This window comes from Sceloporus undulatus, chromosome 2, assembly GCF_019175285.1.
Source record: "Sceloporus undulatus isolate JIND9_A2432 ecotype Alabama chromosome 2, SceUnd_v1.1, whole genome shotgun sequence".
Lineage (NCBI taxonomy): Eukaryota > Metazoa > Chordata > Lepidosauria > Squamata > Phrynosomatidae > Sceloporus > Sceloporus undulatus.
Window position 1 is genome coordinate 205,707,069 of NC_056523.1, and position 16,512 is coordinate 205,723,580.

Here is a 16,512-nt window from a genome sequence, read left to right on the forward strand (position 1 = left end):
GACAGATGGTTATTTATTTTGCATGCCTGTAGATACTTGCAGGAAGATAAAACATGACTCTTTCCATCCATTATCACTGAAACATCCTTAAATATGAAGACTCATATGAACATAACATGTACTTAGAAGTACCCTCCCAAGCAAATGTGTACAGGATAGATGGCAGGCAGCCTTTACTATTCTTGGGAGAGCTCAGTGGCAATTGTTGCCTTAATCTTTCTTAGGAGTTTATCACACAACAAAAACTGGACGTTTTAAAAAGGTAGATCCCGTGTTTATTGCACAAATTAAGCATAATTGCGTGATTGGTTTTCACACGACACCACATGCAATCTGCTATTAATCTGATAAGAAAAATACACGATCCAGCATTTAGGCATTCACGGGAAAATATTGTGAATTCATTTTTGCTTCATTCTTGAATTTGCTTTATTTGCACAATTGCTATTGTGTGAAAGCTAATTGCTGGGATAATCATCGATTTTGAGCTTGTGGCTGGATTTCCCATAGTTTATTGGGGTGAGTTTTCTGCTTTGTGGGCTGACATGGCTGTCTGGTGAGAGGATCACAGCATTTCATGTTCTGGATTATTTCTTGTTGGTATTGTTATGTTCCTTTATGTATATGGCAGGAAATGCAGGGATGGGTTGGAGGTCATTGAAATAAATAGATAAGATGAGAATGATGAGGATGAGTACAGTGAGCCCTTGTTATCCACTGGAGTTTAGCTCCAGGCCCCCACTGTGGATCCTGGTGATGCAATGACTACTCACGCTCGCATGTGTGAAAGTCATTGTTTCCAAACCATTAGCGGGATATTCATGCATCTGTGTGAAAACCAAATGTGCATTCTACCCTCTTTACCACATTGGTAATGCACCCTTATTGTTGGCTGTGTGTGAAAACCATTCATGCATTTGCGCACTTTTGCACAATGCAAACACTTTTATACTTTCAAGGGATGGTGGCACATATTGTCCCCATGTGATAAATTCCTTAGTGCTTGAACATTTAGTACATTTACGACTGATAATTTCTAAGGAGGCTCAAGTACATAGGACTCTTGGTGGTCAAATTTTGCTAGATCATCTCAAGAGGCTCATGCCTAGTCTTGGGGGGAACTTGAGCCCCCTGACCTCCACATAGCGATGTGATGATTGTTTGTTGTTTGCTAAACATACGAGATTTTGTCTCTCTCAGTCCCTTTATATTCCTCTTTACTAGCCGAATAATATGCCAGCTTCGTGTTGAAGTGTGAGAATATTCAGATATAATCATTTGCAAATGAAGTAATGGGGCAAGTGCTTAATATCAAATGTGATTTTTATTTTTCACGTACCTTATTTAAACAGTGTCTCTCAGCAGGCAGCAGCCATTCAGACAGGCTATTATATTGAGCACTTAACACCTGGGGTGCTGCTGACAAGATGTGTTTTTTGAAAACTTTAAAGCCCTTTTCTTCCAACACTTCACTTGTTTAAGGGGGTAAAACACTCAGGCGTCTTCCCCGCTGCCACCCCAATGCAGAGGGACAAAAGCTTCATCTCATTCCCTTTCTCCATATATATAATTATATTCTCATTGGAAAGAAACACAGTTCTGAAAGATCTGTTCAGCAGTAGCCTGCCTGCTTTGCTTGTGGGTTACCTAGTGGCATCTGGTACTAGCCACGTTGAGAAGAAAGCCATGGGGAGGGCCAGATAGGTCTAGCTTTTGTTGCTGTGTACTTTTAAGACATTTCTGACTATGGTGAACCTATCATGGTTTTTGTTTTGGCAAGATTTGCTCAGAGGTTTATTGTTCTTTTTTTCCACTGCTTTCCTCTGAGACTGAGAGAGTGGGACACCCAGGAGTTTCCAAAGCTGAACAGGGATTCAAACCCTGGACACCAAGAACCAGTATTAAACATGCAGCTTTTCCTTTTTAAAATCAAATAGCACTCATTTTGAGCAGCCTTTGGACTACTGTTTTGTAACTTTAATGAAAAGAACAGAAATCTTTGTGTGTGTGTGTGTGTGTGTGTGTGTGTGTGTGTGTGTGTGGTTTTGTTTTTCACATTCTTTAAATATCATGGACTTTCGAGTTCTTGCTGGGGATTTGTTTTGTTTCGTTTTGTTTTTGCTGGAATGAGATCTTTTGTAAGATTCATGGACCTTACTTGCCTGTTTCAGACTGAGTTAGTCTAACATAACTTTGTATTACAAAGTTGTATTACAAGAGGCAGACCCAAGATTGTTTTCTTATAGCTACCTTGAGAATTGCAGCTAAAGTCAGAGGAAATGAGGATGTCTGGGACAGGGTGAGTAGGTGGAAATTTGGTAGAAATCTGTCCAGCTGTTTTTGTGTGGTGGGTAACCACACAGAAACAAAAATGTTGAATAGTCTGTTTTTAAAAAACCAAGACTATTTGTATCACAAAAGGTCTAACATCATCCCCAATACGGAGATTTTCAAATATGTCAAACAACAACTTCTTTCATCCTCAGATAGCTTGGTGGTTCAGGATGATAGGAGTCATAGTCCAATCCATCTGGAGGGTGCCACAAAGCAGAACTAACAATTTCCACCAATACCCTTGGCACCAGCGTATTATATACAGCATATTATATGCAGCTGTAAGAACTAACAGAGCAGAACTTGGGAAAATTAATTTGAAAAAATACAACCCCACAATGGACATGCTGGCTCTGAGATTCAGAGTTGTCATTTTAAAAAATGTACCTTTTATAGTATCTGGTGGAAAGCAATAAAATGACAGTTGTTTCCCCCTCATTTGTATTATATCTCTATATTTTATATGTGTGTATTTTATCAATTGAGGAATATGCCTTATAACTGTTGTACCATTTGTGCTCATGCTCAGAGTTGTTACTGTAAGAAGAAATTATTTATTTCTTTATTCAGGTACACATGAAACACACATGCATATTCTCTTGTTATTTGAATACATATCCCCCTTTTTGTCAGCTGCTTAGGTACATTTTACTTTGAAAGTACAAAATGTACAAAACATTGTATTGACCATTTTGAACCAAGTACATATAGATTTGTAGGATTATACATTGGTCATGGCAACACTATAATAATGCACTTCCCATAATCAAACTGAAAGAAGCTCTTTGGGGGGGGGAGTGTTTTCTATAGGGGGAAAAACAATTTTCACATAATATCACATGAGAGGTTGTATGGGGGGACCAAAGCAGCAGGCGCAAGGTAAGGAAAATAGCACTAGCACATACACATGTAATTTGAGCAAATGTTCACTTTTGATCCTTCAGGAATTTGTCAAGAATGTGTCACCTTCCCCAAAAAGGGATGATCACCTTGCAAGATCTCATTCTGTGAAGAGCAAAAAGAGTAATAAAATTTTGTGTCGTCCCCTTCAGCAATAAGATGAGTTAAGGGAGAATTTTACAACACTAGCTCAACATTTTGAGGTCTTCGAGTATACCTCAGACTACTAGGTTCTGGTGCCAAATGGCATAGAAATACTGTTTGTTCCCTGCCCAGAAACCTGATTAGTCAGTGTTGAAAGCACAGGTCCCACATGTGCCGAATGACCTGTTTGACTAAATAAATAACACTATGGGGGCACTTAAAATTGACATCCCATAGGACCTCAGCAGCCTGCTTTAATTCATCCGTAAGTGCTCCTTTCAGAATGTGCATTGCTTCAGTTGCACCCATAAAAATATTGCTTAAGATACTATCCTGGTTGCTTTAAATGGACACTATGGATGTGGAAGCTGAACAGCCAAGAAAGCTGATGGCAAGAAAATCAATTTATTTGAGATGTGGTGCTGGAGAACAGTTCTGTAGATACCGTGGATTGCTAAAAGGACAAAGAAATGGGGCCCAGGACAAATCAAGCCTGAACTCTTCTAAGAAGCCAATGAGCCGTTACAGACAGGCCAAAATAAAGCTGCTTCGGGTCACTTTGGAGGTATGCTGTTTAAATGCTGCATGCGTCCTAAGAGACCAGAAGCCGTGCCAAAGCTACATTCCAGTCCTAAGGACTGGAAAGTAGCTTTGGAGCAACTTCTGGCCTCTTAAGATGTGTGTGTCATTTAAACAGCATACCTCCAAAGTGATCCAAAGCAGCCTTATTTTGGCCTGTCTGTTCAGGCCCAATATGACTAAACAGAGACTGTTATACTTTTGCTATGTCATGTGGAGACATGACTCACTAGAAAAGACAATAATGCTGGGAAAGGTGGAAGTCAGTAGAAGAGATGAAGAACACATAGCAGACGGATAGAGCTAATCAAGGAGGACACAACCCTGAGTCTGCAAGACCTTATAAGAGTAACTGAGGATAAGGTGTCTTGAAGTTATCTTATTGACACCGTCTCCATGAGTTGAGGTCAACTTGACAGCAACAATGACCTTTTGGTGACATTCATCCTTCTCTACTATTGCCTTTCACCACTATTGCTGGGCTGCAGACTCCTTTGTTCCTTGTACATTGTTACTTTCTTTCAGGACAGAGACCTGTCTATTTTTGTCTATGAAATACTACAATGCCATGGGATGTACACTGCCAAAAAAGATACAAAAATACAGCCAGCCCACCATGGCACAACCTTTCCAACTCATTTGAAATGTGCTGCCAAAGAAGTGTTCTCAAGATACTATGGATTGCCAAAAGGACAACTAAATAAATTCTACAGCAAATCAGGCCTGAGTGCTCCCTAGAAGGCAAGATGACTAAACTGAGAGTGTCATACTTTGGCCATATCATGAGAAGATATGACTCCCTAGAAAAGACAATAATGTTCGGTAAGGTAAAAAACAGTAGGAAAAGAGGAAGAGCACATCCCAGATGGATAGACTCAGTCAAGGAAATCACAGTGCTGAGTCTGCAAGATCTGAATAGGAGTGTTAATGATAGGGTGACTTGGAGATCTCTCATTGACAGGGTAGCCATAAGTCAAAGTCAGCAGTTTACAACAATTAACAGCAATAATAAATACAGTCAGAACACCTATGTTGTTTCTGACTGACATTCTATCAGGGACAAATAGAGCCGTGAGAAGAGTCTCCAAGTCTATTTTGTATCCCCAGACACCCCAAGACACCCTGCTGTTGGCTAAACAAGTGATTTATAGAAGTGCTCTTGTGCATCATAAGTGTAATTGTGCAGATGATATTCTGGGGGAGAGGGAATTCAAAGTGAACATTAAAACAAATGAAAGTATAGTTAGGTCATAGATTTGAAGGAAATAGCTTTTAAAATGCCATTCTATTGCAAAGTTAAAATAACATATAACATGTGAGCAATAAAGGGATCTGAAACTAATTATGAAGCCACCATTTGACACCAGGCAGCAAATGCTGAGGGTGAGAACAGGACAGTGCTGGGCATGCTCCAGGCAACTTGCCCTGTGCCCCTATGTTAGCCTCCTGTCTCCAGATACAGTGGACAATGCTGAGTTGGTGGTGGTTCAACTGGCTTCTCTAGGCAGACTGGGAAAGAATGCTATTTTGTTCTTTGTATCAGACAGCAAAATGTCTTGGGCTGATAGTCACAAATGATTATACTAGTCAAACTATAAACGTACCAAAAAAATAAAATAAAATAAGCCCCAAACCCTATTTTAGGCACAAAGAATGTCTGAACTATGCCAAATGGTATGCAAGCATGCCATTATTCCATTTTAAGATTCTAGTAAGAACACATGGTTAACATTCACTTGTGGTTTAATGCCCTAGGCAGCAAATGCAGCATGACTCAGGAGGACCAATTTTCAAAGTTGTTTTTCTTAAGATGTGTACAAATGTCTCTTACGGAAGATTACGTATGTGTATGTATTGGCGCAAACATGTGTCTTTTGCAAAATTACTAATTCCCTGGATATGAAGAGTATAGGGAAGAAGCGTAGAAACCTATTCATTCCACCACCCAATAGAGAGGTTCTGTTTTTACTGGACTCTTGTTGTGTTTGGGTCCTTTAGGAGAGGTAAAACATACTCAAAATCTAGTATGGCTGTGTTTGAGTAGAAATATAACACTGCTATTTGATCTCCTGATTATGGTTCAAAGAAGGGTGGTAGCATCCCATTAGTTTGTTCTTTTCTTTTCCCTTCCACCTCCAAAGCATTCTTACTTGATAACCAACATAAATATCTCATAATTCCAGTGGTGTAATATAAATTGTGAAGTGCAGGAGACCATCATGACAGCTCCTTTTACTTACCAGTTCCAATACAAATATCTCTGGGTCCATACAGATGAGCAGGATGCCAAAATTGGCATCCAGCTTGGCAGATCGTGGCCCCAGTCTATTGGCCTGTATCATCTGTACAGGACAATGCGAGACTAGGGGGGACATGGGCATGCTGACCCATGCATTCAGCCCCTCTATCTGCTAGCAGAACAATAGAAAGGGCCAAGCAAGCCTCCCATGTGAGGAAATTCCACAGGCTGAGAGCAGCTACTGAGAAGGCTGTCTCCTCTGTCCTCACCAAACATGGCTTTATCTTCTAACTTTCTCCCCAAAATGGAACACAGCATATATTCTGAGGTCCGAAAATTGTACTGAGAATAGTGACTCCCACTGTCCCTTCAACACAGATGGATTTGTAGTCCAAAAACCTAACATTTCCCAGCACTGCCAAGTGACAGTAATGATCATCACTGCCACTTAGTGCCACAACCCATAACCTGACAGTGCCTCCTGCCTGCACATAAGGAATGCCAGCAGAAATAAAAACAGATCAGTCTGTTGTTATCCATCTAGGCCATTTTCATATGTGTTTATTTGTAAGTCTCTTCCATCTTGTTTTTGCAGCAGAGATGGTGCAGGTGTGGCCTTCTGAGATGTTAGTGGACTGCAACTCCCATCAGCTGTGGTGAGCATAGACAATGATGAAAGATGGGAGCCCCAGTTCAGCACAGACTCCAGTGACAGTCTTTTCCCCAGCCTCTTGGTTCCTTCCCTCAAGAAGGAAATGGATAACCAAAATGCTACTGGTGTGTTGTGTTAGCCATTGGATTTTTCCCAGAGTCTCATAGCAGTGGCGAGAGAAGTCAGACAGAAATGTGTCAGCTCTGACCACTATTTCTCCAGTGCTTTCTTGCCTGCTGTTCTTTCTACTGCCACAGTCTATGTCAGTGCAGTTACTCCAGTGTAGTAATTTAACAGTATTCTAGCCTATGTTTGTGTTCATTGTGTGGGAGAATGTATGTAAGACGTGTGTACAATTGTGAGTGTGTGTGTGTCGAGTGAGAGTAAGAAAGATATTATTGTATATACTCATGTATAAGGCTAGATACCTTAGTCAAAAAATGTACCCAAAACCAATGAGTTGGCTTATACACAAGTATATATGGTAACTGAAATCCCCCCTCCCCATTATTACAAATAAAATCTCATTTATACTTACTAATTAGTTTTACATTTATATTTAAAAGAAACTTAACAGTTTTTAAAGATTTTAATACTTTATAGACTATTGATGTTGAACTTTGATTATGCTATTCACTAGGACATTGCTAAATTGCACTGTAGTGTTCTCAATCGTACTTTTTAAAATCACTTTTTTATTATTTTTAATTCTATGTTTCAAATTGTTTTTAAATTGATTTAATTGTTGTTGATAGTTCAATTCCATTTTACTATTGAGATTTTGAATATTTTAACTTCATATGTTCCAGTTTGGAAGCTGCTTTGGGCCCTAGTTTGTTGAGAGGCCAAAAATCAATAAACATTGTCAATAGCAGTAGCAACACAATATTGAGAAGAAAGCCCTTCTGAGTTTAATTAGATGTATAAAGGATTGGTCTTACAGTGGTTGAGTCTCATGAATTCAGTGGAATGTACTCTCAGCTAAGTGTGAATAGGACGAGTTAGTAAAATAATAAGACTAGAAATATTGTCTCCAACATGAATAAACAATTGACTTGCTATTATTCTGCTTTCCTTTGGAGAATTGCAGACTTATTAGAATAGGCTATGATACTATTTATCAAAGACATATTTCCATAATTTTAGCTCCATATTTTACCTCCATATTGACTGGGTTGCAAAAAATAATCTCACTTCATGCATCCCATCCTGTATCCCATCTCTTCACAAAGTGACTTCTCCCACTATTCTGACAGTGGCCACCTATTCATTTTTTATTTTTCAGAGTAGGGGAAACCTTTAGGAAATGTCTGGACTCAGACTGGTACAATATTTTAACTTCTTTCCCTATTGTCTCTCAACCTCTCACTAACTTTCCCCCCTCAAAAAGCCATACGGTAAAATTTTTAATGGTAATTGCAATACTTGGTCACTAAATAAGAAGATCTAAAAAGCAACCCATAGCAATTCTGGAAGTGAGTCACAAACTCATTTGCATTTTTGGAATTATGCTGCATAATTTCTCTTGGGTGCTCTTTCAAAATGGATTCAGCATCATGTTTTCAACGCTGCACAAAAAAGATCTTAAGGTAGGTGTTACTTTGTGTAGCTTTGAACACAAAGCACGTATTTTCTGTACAGTTAATTGAGTTTCAAATAAACCCTAATTCAAACTGCGTTGAAAAATAATTAACTTCCCCTCACAATTAAATGCAAGCTTGCACTTTTGTTATTTTTTAGTTGCTTTAACAGAAAATTGCTTAATTTGATCAGTGGTTTAATTTTTAAAAATAGACACAGTTTAAAATGCTTTCTGGTACAGATTCTAATTTGATACTTGTTTGTTCTGATGTTCAGACCTTCTGTTTTCATATTCCACACCACCTCTTCATAACTCATCTAACCAGAAAATAGAGGCTTATATTCCTTTATAATGTTTCTCCTCTACTAGGTTTGAATGTTGGAATAGGACCCTGGGAGACCTATGCACAGGTTTACTCATATCTATTTTATTTGTATGTACAGCACTGTGCAAATCTACAGTGCTATATAAATAAAGCATAATAATAATAATAATAATAATAATAATAATAATAATAATAATACCAATACCATGGACTGCTAAAAAGACATGTAAATGTGTATTAAAACAAACCAAGCTGGAAGCCAAGATGACTAAACTGAAAATGTTTTACTTTGAACACATCATAAGAAGGACTCACAGGAAAAGACGATGCTTGGCAAGGTAAACGGCATTAAGAAAAGAGGAAAACCACATTCCAGATGGACAAACTCAATCAAGGAAGCCATAGCCCTGAATGTACAAGACCTGAGCAGAACTATTGAGGATAGGATAACTTGGGAGGGTCTTATTTATGGGGTCACCACAAGTTGAAGTTGACTTAAAACAACAACAGCAACAAACCACATGCCAGTCAAGTTATTTTGCCACAGGAGGTACCAAATCTTCAAGTCCTCCTCCTTCTCATCATGCTGGTATTAATCCTGTTTCTAGACTGTTTATTTAGTGATTTAATAGTACTGTCTTTCTCACAACGTATTACCCAAGGAAGCTTAAAATAAGACTGAAACAAAATAAAGCCAAAAAACTGCTGACACTACCATAGAAAGATGTCAAAGTACAGACTATTCTTCAAGGTTTGTAGCATCTCATATCATCCCAGTTCTATGAAGAGTGATTCTGCAGTTGTTCTCTCACAGCTCTACAGTAACATAAACATGTTTAAGAAATCTACTGCCATCACATGTCAGCCAGTAAATATGTCTGAGTGTAATACTATTCTTATAAACTCCAATCCTTAAACATTTTTTTCATGGAAGAAGCTCTCACTGAATGCAACTTGCTTCTAAATAAATGAACTTTGAAATACAGCCTTGAAGGTTATTTCACAGTAATCACCATAATGATTTATTACATCCAACTGATGTAAGGAAATCTGGAATTTAATATGCATTCTGGATCGGTGTGATTTGTGAGTTGTGAGCCGTAGAAAAGTAAATGTTTTTTTAAAAAAATTGTACAACTATTGTCCAGTGAGTTGCAGCCATTTATTATATCTCAACATTATATTCTCCTCACTAGCCTTTAATTTGTCTCTTTTCTAGAATGTAAAAAAGCCAGACAATACATTGTAAGGACCTGTTATTAAAGAACTAAACAATTAAATATGTACAATTAAATCTAATGTTCTTGAGAAAGACATGGAGAAAAAGCTATTGACATATTGGGCAACATTCTTGAAATTGGAGTTACCTGTAATGACAGTAACTGTGTTTAAATTTAGTCCTGGCTTATCAGGATGGAAATTCCACTTAAAAGGGGAAAGAGACACATAGGCGGGGAGTACAGAATCCTCTTGAGACTTATCTCACTATCACTGTTGTTCCATTTGCACTTTTCTTTTGGCTGGACTCAATTCTGGAATCAGTAGCTGGGTACAGAAGTAATGATATCATGGCACAGAATATAGGGAGTGCTGGTAGATATTGCTCAAACTTTAAAATGGACTATCCCAAGTGCTGAATGCTAGCTCCAAAATAGGTTCAGCACCTTGGATAGTTCTTTCAAAGTTGAAACTAGAGCAAATATGCTGCTCCAGTGTTATGGGAGCGAACAGCCATTGGTGACAGGGAGGTAAGCCTCAAGGGAGGGGCAGGTTTAGCAAATATCCCCAACCACCATATACTTATTATACTCATGTATAAGTCTAGAAATTCCAGTCCAAAATGGACCAGAAAAACCTGAGTCGACTTACCACAGGTCAATGTAAGTTATGTAGTTTAAGTCTTATATAGTGTATATATAAAAGGAACCATTCCCTGGGGAAAGACAAGAGCATAATCTGTCCTGGAAGCATCAGCCTTTAGGAAAAAACACTTATTCCTGCTGGAATTTCTTAAGTTCTTTGACACTGCTTTCCTTTGCTTTATCCTTTAGATCCTTTGTTACATGTCCCTATGTTTTACCCTCTATTTATCCATGGGTCGTACCAAAACCCATCATTTTGGCTCCAAAATCTGCCCTCGACTTATACATGAGGTCGACTTATAGTCAAATATATACAGTATATCCTTTGCTGTTTTAATCAAACTCTCATTCCTAGCTTTCTATGTGATTGAAGCAAGTCCTGTCAGTGGAGCTTCAGGCTTGTCACACAGAGATCATTGAAGCATTCTGTTTCAAATATTCCCATGATTCTCCCAAACCTGGGGTTCAAGGTGTCTTGCAACATATTTAACCTCAAAAGATTACAGATAAAACCACAAAAGATGCAGCATTAAAGTACAATTAAATTAAAAGCACAGCAGTAAAGATAGCACAATTGCCAAAGGCCTGTAGGAATAAAAAGTTTTGTGCGGCTGCTGACTGAAGGATAACAGGTAGAGGAGACCAACCTAGTCTCCCTGGGAGTTTCAAAGCCAGTAGCAGCTCTGTTCAGATGCTATTTGTTGTTGTTGTTGTTGTGTACTTTCAAATCATTTCACACTTATGGTCAACCTAAGGTGAATCCTATCATGGGGTTTTCTGGGCATGTTTCTTCAGAGGCTTTTAATATGTAATCTCTTACATGGAGGCTTCTTATTGGAATGCGTGCTTTATTTTTATTTATTTTTTAAACTTTGTGTGCTTTTAAAATAATTTTATACCATTCTAAATGCGATGATTTTGTTCTCAAAATTGTACGGTCAAGTTTTAACTGATATCTTTTGTGAGCCACCTTGGGCCCCACTCCAGGAGAAAGGTGGCATATAAATGAAATAAATAAGTGAAATAAATAAATAAAGTAAAACAAATAACCTCAAGCCCTTCATTGTTATTTTCCTCACATTGAAAGTGATAGGTCTGAAGAGAGGAAAAAATAATAGGAAAGCACTGGAATCAGAGCAAGTCATTGGAAAATCAGAATTCTTGCTTGTACGAAGGCTCGCCATGTAAATGGGAAATTCTGTTTGGAATTGTCAGTATCCATGTGAGAAAACTGAGATAAAAAAAGGACAGCAGAATTTGGTAGCCCCCTTCTTTATATGTTGATTCAGACTAGGTAAGTAACATTCGAATAACACTAAATTGGTTGGCACATTTTCAGCCACAATCCAAATGGGCTGTCATCAATTGCTGTGTTTCTTAATTCTTTTCTACACAGCCTGATCACTTCCTGAACAAGAACACCGCCCCCCTCGTCTCTTTTAACTATTTCTAGTGTTTTCTTTGTTTCCCCACCCATGGAATTTGTCAGCCTTTACAGAATTCCTCATTCCTTAATCCTTCAGAATCATGTACACTGTTTTACAATTCAATCTATTTTACAGGATAAATTGCCTTTAGCCTAACTAATCATACATATACATATAAATTGTATTTTGTCTTATGGCCTACTGAGCCATCAACCTTTTGACACAGAGAGTCCCATTGGGTTGAATAGGGAAGAGCTGAATATATAATGACTGTAGGATCAGCAGGATGGGAATTCTGTCACCCTCTAAAATATGAATTTTCATTAATCTCTGTGTGAGAAGGATTAATGTATAATTGTCTCCTAGATTTTCAGCTTCACACATGTGAGGAGGTTGCTGAGATTAAAATAAACTGCTGCATTTTCACAGTTAGTGGTTCTCAGCATTGGCTTGTCATGTTCTGACAGTAAGCGACTGCAGAACATGGGGTTATAATAAGTGAAACTGATTAATAATGTTGTAGGGCATATGTTTCATCTGGTTAACAAATGGCCCAATCAAGTTGGAACTCTCTACAGAAAATACTAACGACAATATTCTTCTTTGTATCAGTTGCAGATGAACATAAACTGGTGGATCCAATTGTGCACATATGCTGCTTGTGAACTTTCCGTAGGCAACTGGTCGGCCAAGCGTGAGCAAAATGCTGGACCAGACAGTCTTGTGGTCTCATCCAGCAGGGTTCGTGTTATGTTGTGAGTCTAAAAAGTTATGATCTGTATCCAGTCATGCTATGCCTTAATAGGAAACATTATTTTGAATCTAGAATTGGTCATACTTGGTGAAATCAGTGGGACTTCAGCCCACACTTTCTTGCCCATTGACCTTCATGGGCCTACTCCAACAATGACTGAGTTCAGATTTAACATGCTAAATTTGTGTATCCTGCCATGGCAATTTTCTTGATGCATTCATCCTCAGAAGTGGTCCAAAGGCATGACAGATATATGCATAGTTTGAATATAGATGTATGCATATTTCATTGCTGCCTGTTTCATGTACATCACATGTGGTACATTTTCATCACACATTCCTTTTGAAGTATTGGAACTTCAAAAGTTGTTGTCCTTTCAGATTCTAGAATGGTCAGCGTTTAGAAAAGGAAAGAATAGGTCCACATCTAAATAGATGAGAACCAGCAAGGTGTAGTGGTTTGAACACTGGACTACGACTCTGGAGACCAGGGTTTAATTCCTTGCTCAGCCATGAAAATTCACTGGGTGATAGTGAACTAGTCATAGGCTCTCAGCCCCAGAAAACCCTATGATAGGTTTGCCTTAGGGTCACAATAAGTCTGAAGCAACTTGAAGGCACAAAACAACATCAGTTACAGAGATGTTTATATAGCCAGCTGAAATAAAATAAAAACATATCCACAAGAATTGTCTAAATTGTTTAAGTAAATTAATAGTTATCTAAGTTTATTAATAATCCAGTCATTTTCACCAGTTTGCTAACAATGTGGGTCTACAGGCAGCGGCTGCAATCAGGGGAAGAGATCAAGCCAGCTTTCTTCCCTTTAGGGAAGCACTACCTTATAATTAAACCTTATAGTTAAACAATTCACCAACAGGTTTGGGACTTGTTGCCGCTGTTCTGTGCCTTCAGGTTGACTCCAACTTATGGCATCCCTATTCCTAGGTTTTACTTAACAATATTTATTCAGAGGAGGTTTGCCACTTCCTTTCACTAAGGCTTGCCCAAGGTCACTCAGTGAATTTCCATGGCTGAACCAGAATTCAGACCCTGATTTCCCAGAGTCTTAGTCTAAAATTCAAACTGCTACATCACACTGGCTCCATGTATGCATGTATGTATTTGGCAACTGATGGTTGCACAGAAATGTGTTATCTCCAGCAATCCAGAGAAAGTAGCAATCACCACGGGTATTGCTGCCAACTGAAATAGCTACTACTAATGAATGTGGGCAAAGAGTGTATAAGTGAGATAATAAGGACTATCAAATCTCTGTAGTAGCAGAGTGGAAATGTATTTCCTCTCTTGTAGCCCTCCTTTGCCTTCCTCTATTGCTGAGAGAGTGTGACTTGCTCAAGGTTTTCATGGCTGAATGGGGAGTCGAAACCTAATCTCCAGAGTCAGAGGACCTTATCACATTGAAGGGAAGCACCCAAATCCCATGGTTAAATGGGATTTAAATCCCAGGATTGTCCCACAAAACCAGGATTGTTTTCAGAAAGTCACAAAAATGTGCTGCTTTTTACTTTCAGGAAAATCCCAAAAGTAAAAAGTGGTGTGATTTTGCCCACTTTCTGCACAGGTTAATGTTGCGCTAATGTTCAATTAGCCCAATGTCATCTGAAAACAATTCTGCTTTTGTGGGATATTCCAGGGATTTAAACCCCATTTATCCATGGGATTTGGGTGTTTTGCCTCCTGTGTGATAAAATCCATAGTCCAGTGCCCAGCCACCACACTGCTCTGGAAATAGCTATGTAGTAATCCTGGTTCAGAGCCTGCATGGTATAGTGGTTTGAGCATTGGACTAAGACTCTGGAGATGAGGCTTTGATTCCCCGCTCAGCCATGAAAACCCATTGGCTGGCCTTGAGCAACTCATACTCTTTCGCCTCAAAGGAAGGCAATACCAAACCCCCTCTGAACCAATCTTGACAAGAAAACCCCATGATAGGTTTGCCTTAGGCCTGCCGTAAAGTCAGAAATGATTTGAAAGCCCACAACAGCAACAACAATCCTGCTTTGGAAGTTTAACCACAAATGTGCAAGCATAGGTTGCTGGTGGTCAATAGATGGAAAGGATGGCATTGTGCACTGCACATTCTCTTCTTCATTGTTTGCAGTCAAGACTCATTCGGTGTTGGTATTGCACATGTTCCAGCCTTAAGAGGTAACTTAAGAACAATGAAGGAAAAGAAGAAAGAAAGAAAGAAAGATGAGATGAACGGGTGGACTCTTTCACTTGTAGGGAAAGCATTTTTGCAAAGAGAAACACCCCCTCCTCTTGTCTTCTGCAGAATTCTGAGAATAGTTTAAGACTCCCTTTTAGTTAACCCTTGGACTGAGCTGATAAGAGCCCTGACCTCCTAGGAAGGTAGAAATGTGTGTGAGAGAAAGAATGTGTCTTTACATTGCCTGTCAACTCATGGCAACCCCATGCATTTCATAGGCTTTTCTTAGGTGAGGAATACTCAGAGGTGGTTTTGTCAGTCCCTTTCTGTGAAATATAGCCTACAGCCCCTGCCACTGGTTGGCAGTCTCCTATCGAAGTACTAACAAGGGCTGACCCAACTTAGTTTCCAAGACCAGATAGGGTCTAGTGCCTTTTGAGTATTTAGGCCAAAAGCTGTTGCTGTCTCCCTACTATCATGGGGTTTTCATGGCAAGTTCCTTCAGAGGGGGGTTGCCATTTCCATCCTCTGAGGCTGAGAGATTGTAACTTGCCCCTGGCAACCCTAAGGTGAACCTATCCTGGGGTTTTCTTGGCAAGGTTAGTTCAGAGGGGACTTGCCAAGGCCATCCTCCGAGGCTGAGAGAAGGACTTGCCCCAGGGTGACCAGACATTCTCCTTTTCCAGGACACATCCTCCATTTCAACCTTCTGTCCAAGAGGAAGGCCCAAATGTCCTCCATTTTGAGCATGGCTAAGAAGCCTACATTTACATCTCTCTGTGGTAGCTTTTATTTGGCCGGGCCCTTCATTTCTTCTTGAATGTCATTCATTTCATGAAGCCGTGTCCTCCTTTGCGGTGAGGACCTCTGGTCCCCCTGGACTTGCCCAAAGTCACCCCAATGGGTTTGCAGCAATGGAAGCCTGGTTTCCAGAGGGGCTAACAACTCCAACTCTTCCACCAAAGTTGGCTCCCAAAGTACCTTCCCTCACAAAAATAAGACCAAGGAACATGGCTAAGGCCTCATCCCTACTGTCTTCTAAACTGGATTGCAAATCGGTTTGAACCGGTTTAAATGGCCACTGAAGCAATTCAGAGAAGGAGGCCATGCGCTCGACCCATTTAACCCCCTTCATTTTGACGCTGATTTTTCCCCGTGTCTTTTCTGATAAATCAATTCTGTGCAAGTGTAAACCAGATGTGGATCAGAATTGATTTCAATGTACCCTTTGGCTGTCTGGAGCGGGTCCATTTCGAACCGATTCATTCGTCGATCTGAACTGCAAATTTTATTTTGCAGCAAGGAAATGCGGTTGGGGCAAATGTTGTGCGAACCACGCTCCGCTGCCGAACCGATCCATTGATTTGGATGGCAAAGCGATTTATTTATAAGTGGGAATGCAGCCTTAAAGTCACTGAGGTATCGAAGAGAAAGACCCAAGTGGATGGTGTTAGAGCTGTCCAAAGTGTTTCCAATTTGGGCGCTTCTCCTGGTCCTCTAGGTCCCTCTTTGGCCTTTTCGAAAGCTCCCCTCTCCTTCCCC